The sequence below is a fragment of the Dipteris shenzhenensis genome, chromosome 10 (assembly GCF_047967505.1).
Source record: "Dipteris shenzhenensis isolate YYH24624 ecotype China chromosome 10, Dip_SZ_1.0, whole genome shotgun sequence".
NCBI classification, from domain to species: Eukaryota; Viridiplantae; Streptophyta; class Polypodiopsida; order Gleicheniales; family Dipteridaceae; genus Dipteris; species Dipteris shenzhenensis.
Window position 1 is genome coordinate 32,149,561 of NC_141605.1, and position 7,203 is coordinate 32,156,763.

Genomic DNA, 7,203 nt, shown 5'->3' on the forward strand with positions numbered 1-7,203 from the left:
TTTACGAAATTATCTTGCATTTATGCATTGAAACTAAATTTTTTACAAAATTATCTTGCATTTCTTGCATGCATGCATTGAAAGAATCATATCTTGCATGCATGCATTTCATGTAATCAAAAAAATTGCATTGAAATCATTTGCACAAGCAAATCAATTGCTTTGCTATTGGACCCTATGAGTCCTTTGCTTTCACCGAGGCTTCCAAAGTCATTGAAATAATTTGCATTTGTATTTCATGCATGCATAGGGTGGGAGTTATTGTCAGATGCCTGATTGCTCACTATTGTGTGGCAACTACAGCTGTTTGCTAGTGTCAAGCGAGAAAGCTTTCCGCACACACACAGCAAGATCTAATCGCAAGCATGGCCTCAACTTCCTGCACTAAGCGAAAAGTAGGGGAAGAGCTAAGTAAGGGCGAGTGCAAGAGAGTGATGAGAAGCATTGAGGATGCCTTTTGTATTAGGGTGTGCAACATGGAGGAGAGTGAGATGGAATCAACCGTATCTAGTTTAGAGGGAGTTAGCACTATGAAGAGGAGGATTCTTGTTGATGCTAAGACCAGTTTGCAGTCTGAAGGTCAGGATGACCTTGCGAGCCGGGTGCAATGGGAGACATATGCCATGCTTTGGGTTGATAGCTTTATTGGGGGAATGCAGAGACCCGCTTCAATGAAGCATGCAATGCAGATCCTACTCTTGCACAAGAGTTTGATGTCTTCAAGTTAACACAATGGATGAGTGTATGGGCCAAGCACAAGAGTAAGGTCGCTGCGTCAAACCACTGTGTCATAGTGGCTAAGAGCTGGGAAAAGAAAGCTACAATAGCTTATGGGTGAGCTACGTCCTTGGCTGTAGGTGAAGAGTAGCCATCTCAACCATTGAGAGGTGATGAGGTTCAAAGGGCACAACACCTGGCTAGTAACATAGACATAGTCTCAATCTTGGCCTATGTCACAAAGAGGGAGATCCAAGTTGGTGAGAAAATCAGCTCAGGATCTTATGGCATTGTTTTTAAAGTGCAGTTGGTAGGAGCTACAAGGTTGCCATATCACGTGGAATATGCTAGAAAGAAGTATAAGGGCAATATTGGGATGCGTACATGAGAAGCAAGGAGAGAACAACTCATGCAGATTTTACACCCAGTCCTTGTACATGTGATTGCAACAACCCAAGAAGAACCACTGTGGACTGTCAAACCATACTTTAATGGTGGTAGCTTGTTGTAGTTTCTTCAAATTATGCTAATGAACCAGGGAAGTTCACACGCTACTTTCACCATGTTCTAAGAGGAGGAGCAGATCTGATGGCCACAACAAGCGGGGAAGTCCTAGCTACATTGGAGAAGGAAGATATTGCTCGGATCATTGTCTTTTGTGAGAATCTCCTCCATATCATCCCATGCACTTGTGGATGGTTTGGGAAGGCTGCATACAGGAAGGTGGATGGACACAGACTTGCACCCAGGCAACATCTTATTGGATTTTATTGGAAAGTCTAGATGTCGACCAGGCATCATAGATTGGGGGATGGCCATGGACTTCTCTGAGAGTCAAAAGTAATTCAAGCATATAAAGAAGCAGTCTTTGGAGACAAATGCTGACTTTGCTAAGAGAGTTCATAGGAAAGAGGAAGAGCACGGGTGGAAAAGTGGCTTGCACCCAAGCTACAAGAAGTAGCCTTAAGAGGCAGATATACATGCCATGCAGATACCTATGCATTGGGATGGATCATTGTTGAGATGATTCAATTTTTTGAAGATGCCTTGGGTTATATTGAGAATGATAAAAAAATGCCTCCCTCTCATGCTGTTAATGCCATTAAATGTCATGCACATGAACAAATGATGCATCGCATTGCTGATCAAAGAAAGTCGCTTGCAGAGACTAGTGATATCTTAAAGAGAGTGGAATATGAGGGAGAATTGGCTATGAGGCCTATGGAAGAGACGTCCCTTGCCCTTAGGCTTGCAACATAAGCCACATTTTTTGCCTTGTAATATTTTTGGGACACCATGTGTCTGTCAAACTTATTGTAATAAACTTCTTGTTCAAAAACAAAATTATTGGCCTTGAAAGCATTTATAATTCAAAAAAGATGTCATGTATGTTGTGGATGTACGGCCTTTTATATTTCGTAAAGATTGCAACATTTGAAAGCATTTATTCAAGATTGCAACATGTACATTTTGCATAGCATTTGTAAGATCTTCATCTTTCATCAAGCATATTGTACGTGACATTTGCATCTTGTCTCCTATCTCACACAAGATGAACTTAAAAATATTGAATTTAATGCATGCAGACTTTGCATACTGCACTCAGGGCATTTATCTATATTGTGCTATCCGAACTACAGTATTCGCACTACACTTTTTGAAAATGTCACAAGGAGAGGATATTCCTCCTCTGCTGCACAGGGAGGAGAAAGCCTCTAGAAGAGCAGGCAAGCATCCATTGACACAAGAGGAGGCTGAAGAGGAGGTTCAATGTGCCGATCATCAACGGTTATAGTTCAAGTGGCTACGCAGGGTTCCCAACGCAACGCTCGAGCATGTGCCAAGACTATTGTGCATACATCCATGTACGCTCAACCTGGAGGTCTGTATGTTTAATAACTCAATTTTTGTTTAAAGATATTGCCAATAAGTATCTGACTAGTAATTGACACCATGCACTTGCGGCAAGAGGCCCATGAAGCACGTGCAACTCCAATCGGAGATGCAAGAGTGGAGGCACAGTTAGCTATTTGTCGCCATCCATCCTCACAACCATATGCCATGGAACCCCTTCCCTCCGATAACCCATACAATTTCTTGTGCCCAATATGCCAATGCTTGTTTGATAATTGTACTGGCTATTACTCTCTGCCTTGTGGCCATAAATTTCATCTTTATTGTCTAGTAGATTACTTGCCAACTAGATCAATTTGTCCACTTTGTAAGTGTACAAAGTGGTGTTGGGCTTAGGACAATTGTATCCAAGACCATGATATTGAATGAAGTTATACATTTTTTTAATGATGGAAATATATGTATACAATCTTTTTATGATGGAAATATATGCCTTTGTTTTAAGTTCATTAAAGCTCTACGATGGTGTACTATATGATCTAGTGGGATCCATATATTTGAATGCTTACTAATTAATTTATATGCATCCAATGCTCATAATTATTTTGCACTATGCAATTGAAAAATCCCATCACATGCAATCCTAAAGTCATCAATTGGAATAGTGTCAATATATTATTTCATAATAAATAATTTAAGGAAAACTATGGTTAATTGAAAACAAATAATTTAATTGCAACAAGGAAGGCTATGGTTATTTCATAACAAATAGTTTAAGGAAGACTATGGTTGCATCAATTCAAATTTGGAATATAAAACACTATGCAATCCTATATAAAGTAAAATTTAAACTTTAGTCATTATAAACTATATAAAGTAAACTTTAAAAGGATTTTCTATTTGCCATTGAAATATAATTATATGCACTTTCATCACAAGTGCTTTCTCTCTCTCTCTCTCTCTCTCTCTCTCTCTCTCTCTCTCTCTCTCTCTCTATTAAAACTTATCTCTAAAGTCATTAAAGAAAAATGTTACCAAAGACAAGAAATTAAACTTTGCACATGCTTCTTCCGCACATCCTCGCATAGGATTCTATTGCATATGAGACTGAGTGGTATGCCAGTTGCCATGCTCTTGATCAATTGAACTTGGTCAAGAGCACAACAATTGGCATTACACCCAGAAGCCTATGCGATGGTGACACGAAAGAATCAAATCCCAAACCCTAAACACAAGATATTTACAATGCACAACAAGACAATCCTTATCCAACCCTAAATAACAACCTGCAATAAAAAAACAAGAACATATTCAGAATACAATGAGACATTCAAAACTCTATTGCCATCATTGCCATGATCCATGAGTAACTATCCTCATCATGTTCGTCATCAATGTCCTCATCTTCAGACTCATGTGGAAGGCAAATATTATTTCCTTCATCTTCATCAAATTCATCCTCCTCATCTCGCTATCTTCCTCAGATGTTGCACCATCAGTCCCAGTTTCATACTCTTCTTGGGGTTCTGGAATTTGCAATGATGAGACTACTTCAGGTTGTATAGCATCTGGCAGGGTATCATAGGTCCATTTTGGAACTTTCTCCTCATATCCCACATCTCCTAATGTTTCTAGGATTTTATGATTGGCATATATGTACACTAACTTCTCAGCCCCCGATCCTCTAGAAGTCTATTTCGTAAAGTACTGTGAATTTACTTGTAATGAATCTAGTTTCTTTCTGAGGACTTTGAGCATGTCTGAGAAAGAACCCTCATTGCAATCAGGCATAGAAGCTCACATCCTCCTTGAATCGATACTTGGCTAACTCGTTGCAACAATTTGCAAACTCATGGTTGTGGGGATAATATTATTGCACCACCTTATGAAAGTCATGCATAACAATTGGAATCTCTTCGGGCTTCATATTCCACCACTCGGGGTCTAAAAGGTACCCAACACTATGCAATGGATTATGAGCTTGCTCCCATCGTGGCCTAAAAAATTGCCACAATTCCTTGCATTTTGTAGCATTAAATGGTCTTCTCTCATTCTCTTGGCCTGGGCAAGCAGGGGGATTCCTCGCAATAAGAGCTTGCTCAATACAAGTGCATCCATGCTTTTTCGATTGTTGGAGACTTTGAGTCCCCAATGCCCTAAGTGCATATAAAATAGGTTTCATAGCATTAGAGGCATCCTCAAACCGTTTCCATAATGCAGGGGATCCCAATGTTTCTTTCAGGTCGTCATACATTTTCTCCTTTGTTGCCTTATCGATCAACTTTGACATCCATCGTTCAAATGCATCTCAATGAAATGTCTCCATAAGAAAACTCCTATTTTTCACAAGAGATTGCAAAGTGTAAAAGTACATGGCAAATCTCGTGGTTGCTGGCAATTGCAACATGGTAGAACCATCACGAGATATAAAGATTTCTTCGAGATGTTGCTTTGATCGTACTAACTTGACGATGTCTCGAGCCTCACAAACAATCTCTTTGAGCATATTCTTCCTGTCTTTTTAAACTCTTGGCATTATCCATGACAACCTGAACAACCTTTTCACGGCCTAACACACTAGCCATATATGTCCCCAAATTCTTTACATGTGAGGCATCAATCAATGTGTGGAAGGCCTCCCCACGTGGTGATATAGCCATCACATTCAATAAAGCATGACATTTTATGCTTGTCCACCCGTTCGAGACAATTGTGCATTCGGTGTTATGCACTTGCTCGAAAATGCTATGATTTATGTGCTCTTTCTCTTCTGCATATGCCTTATCTAATAATGATGTACACAATATGTGGTAAGAAGGCGGCTTGAAGCCCGGCCCATAGTTAGCAATGCAATTCTATGCAGCTCTCATATCATCGTTATCGATCATACTCAGTCGATATCCTGATCTCGCAAGATTAATCTACCAAGTACATACTATGCATTCTCCAAGTCTTGAACCTGGATGCTCTCAACTATCATGGGTTGCCTCAACTTAGGAGTAGCAGTTGCCGATCTAGCTTCACGAGCCATAGGTGGTGATCTATCTTGCATGCTAGTGTCCATACAAGGAGTTTTGGCATGGGAGCCTGCAACACTTGTACTTCTATCACTGTGTATACTTACAGACTCTAATCCACTTATACCTTGACTTTCCCAAATTGATCTTCTCCATATTTTTCCAGAAGCTTGCAACTTCTCTATCAAGGTGCGAGCTACTGCAGTAGCTCCAAGGGCCACACAACGCTGAATGCTCTTTCTTGAGTCACCAAGAAAGTGGCCCCTCATGCGAGGTGCTCCCACAAATTTTTGTATTCCATAATACTTGCATTTCCATGCAATGTAGTCACGACCATGAATAACAAAGTCCCACTCTGGACCATGTGACTTACGTTTTTCCCCCTGTGCACATGGAACAACTCTTTGAGAGGATTGTGACACCTGCATAAATCCTCCCTTGTATAGTGGTTAACAACCTCACGGGGTGGATCAAGTGTTGGGGTAGTGCCCATTTTGGCAATGAGATCCTCTTCTACAACTCCTTCAGCCCCAGGAACATTTTTAGGCATATGAATACTGGCATGGGCATGACTCGATGCATCCTTGGCCTAGTCACAACTCATCTTGAAGATTGTGGATGAGCATTTCTAATTTCAAGCATTTTTTATTGTGCATTCGTAATCGCAACACGTACCCTATTTCTGCTCAAGTCATTGCCATCTTGTCTCCCCTTCTCTCCATACCTAAGGCCCTTAGCTTAAGAGTCAATACTGCTCACTAACAATCTCATTCATTATCACTCACGATCGTGGTCTGCAAGTTCCCCAAAATGCAAGGAGTTAGAGTATAGACCACCCTCAAGAGCACACAACAAACACTCACATCCACTAGCCCTCGTGTTCGTGGTCTACAATTTTCCCAAGATGCAAGGAATCAGAGGAGCAAACCACACCCACAGGTATAATGAATGATGACACACTCTAACCCACGTAGCCTTACAACTAGTCAGAACCAAATCATGGTTCACTTTCTTTCCCGACTTACCAAAAGGTTTATTGGGATATGAACCACAACTGGATCTAATGACGAGCCTCTATCACCATTTCCACCAATTTATAGCCTCAAGGTGTTTGAGAAACTAGGAGTCTACAACCCACAACACTGCCGGTACACAAGATATTACCAACGGTAGTACTCACATTACCGATGGTAATATACACCACCGAGATAATTAATATTACCGTTGGTAATGTGAGTACTACTGTCGGTAGTATCTTATGTACCGACGGTACGTTTATCCAGTTTTCCAATAATTTTTCATGGTAAACTACGTGATCACGTTGTTTTCATGCTACTTGGAAGAGTAATTAATGAATGCTAATAACCCATTAACGAAAATGTGAAAATGTGAACATAATCCTTGGCAATGACCCAAACATTGGCAGGGTCCCTTGTAGTCATGTATAAAAGGAGTAGGAGAAGATTAAATGTAATTCTTTTCAAGGGGCAACTACATAGGGAGGGATGTCATCTCCATGTGATGGGTAACCCAAATTAAGTTGTGATGGGGTATGCATATCACATGCCACGACTCATCTCATAGTGTGCCATAATTCTAGAAGTATTTAGTGCCT